Raw genomic sequence first — 1,923 nt, 5'->3', positions numbered from 1 at the left:
GCAGAGGGTAGGTTTAGGTTAGATATCAGGAGGCGCTACTTCACGGTCAGGGCGGCTAGGGTCTGGAACCAACTTCCAAGAGAGGTGGTGTTGGCTCCTACCCTGGGGGTTTTTAAGAGGAGGTTAGATGAACACCTTGCTGGGGTCGTTTGACCCCAGTACTCTTCCCTGCCATGGCAGGGGGTCGGACTCGATGATCTGCTCAGGTCCCTTCCGACCCTAGAAACTATGAAACTCTAATGAGCAGTAAAATAAGCTACTGCACATTAAAGCACAGGTATAGATGCACCCACTGTGCAGATTAATTAATTCTCTGGATTTAACATGTCTCCTTTCACTCTTGTGCAGTAGTTTTGAGAATGACCACTGCTCACAGTTATGGCTTTTACTTACACATATTGATAGTCCCTTTTAGTTGCTGTCCCACAAACAACCTTTGCTTTGCCAGGGATTTTTTTTTTTTCCTTTTTCCAGCTATGAGCAACAAAAAATTCCCAAGCTCTGTTCTTTACTTTCAATGACTGTTTTATGCATTTCTGTAATATTTCATCCGTGGCCAAGTCTTCAGGATATTTCAAATAGAGGGAGGTAGCCAATACACCAAAGAACAAGAGAGTCAACTGGAAAGCTTAAGAGCAGTATCAGCTAGAGACATTACAGGAGACTCAGTACAGGTTTCCTTTGTTTTATGCGGGTTCTGTATGTGTGAATTCGCTTTTATGTGATGATCCTTTTATACCAAAAATACTTTATATGCGAGGTAAACTCATTCTCATGTGATTGGTGTGGTGGAAAGACAGAGTCAGCTGTTTTGTGCGGTGCATTGTGGGAGTGATGCACACCAAAATATAGTGGTCCTGTGCGGATCTGTCCTCGCTGGTTGTCTGTGACACGTGTTTCTACAGTCGCCATCCCTATTATGATAATGCCCTGTGCTTGTGTGTACTGTCTGCTGTTGACGAGTACCAAAATTGGCTTGTAAAAGTGGTAGAAATGGGTCTGGGGGTCAGTACAGTCAAGGCCTTAGAACATATCCCTATTTATTACATTGTTACGTGGGTTCCCTTTATGCGAATTTGAGTTATGTGCCATTTTCCAGGAATGCATTTACAGCATAAAAGCAAGGGAAACCTGTATTAGCTTGAAACCTTCATCCAAGGAGAGGAAATGAAACAGGGTAGATAAGCCTAGGACAATAACCAAGCAGCTACAGCTATTAAATTAAAAATTAAAACCTGATTTCTCTCATTACATTGCTGTGAACTACCATAAAGATGCTCAACATTACTCTACTTCTGAAGTTGATGCTTGCTTTTTTTAATCCATTAGGGCCCACTGTGATACCGTATTTACTCTAATGAAAATGACTCCAATTATAAGACAACTCGCCAATAATTAGATTCTCCATATGGAAAGTTTATAAATTAGTTACAATTTTCCGGAATTTAATGCTGATGTCACCGGCCGGCTGCAGCTGGATAAACAGGCGGCTGATGAACCGCGTGGGCTCTTCCTTCTGCCCCTCGTGCACTGCGCTCTGAGCTTCCAGTGAGTATTCCTCATTACGGTGTTTCCCGAGACAATGTGCTTACGCCTGACTTCCTTTTTTTGTGCAGTAAATCTCATACTCCTTTTCTGCAGAGTGGCATAACATCTTTAAAAAAGTCCTGGATTTTGTCCTCACCCACCATCCATTAGCTAGAACACTTCTTAGGGAGGCAAGATAGGTGGGTTTGAATCCCCTCAGGCAAAGAGGATAATTAAATGTGGGTCTTCCACATCCTCAGCAAGTGCTATGGTCATTTGACTACTGTAGAAGAACAACAGGTCTAAAGCAAGTGGTAGCTGGGACTGTATTTTGTTAGTTGCATTAGGTAAGGTCTTAAAATACTTACACTTAGAACAAAATGTCAGAGACCTAGA

At 42.4% G+C, this 1,923-nt stretch overlaps 1 long non-coding RNA gene across 1 annotated transcript in view; it reads right to left on the bottom strand.

The window, feature by feature from the left end:
* Nucleotides 1-820, bottom strand: part of LOC109316091 — a 16,763-nt gene extending 15,943 nt beyond the window's left edge. The window contains exon 1 of the long non-coding RNA XR_002102680.1: nucleotides 666-820. This is a non-coding gene — a long non-coding RNA (uncharacterized LOC109316091). The remainder of the gene's footprint in view (nucleotides 1-665) is intronic.
* Between the last annotated feature and the right edge of the window lie 1,103 nt (nucleotides 821-1,923).

This window comes from Crocodylus porosus, unplaced genomic scaffold (assembly GCF_001723895.1).
Source record: "Crocodylus porosus isolate Cpor-Errol unplaced genomic scaffold, CroPor_comp1, whole genome shotgun sequence".
In the NCBI taxonomy this organism is placed as follows: Eukaryota; Metazoa; Chordata; order Crocodylia; family Crocodylidae; genus Crocodylus; species Crocodylus porosus.
Note: the sequence above shows the minus strand (reverse complement) of the source record. Positions and strands in the feature narration are given on the sequence as shown.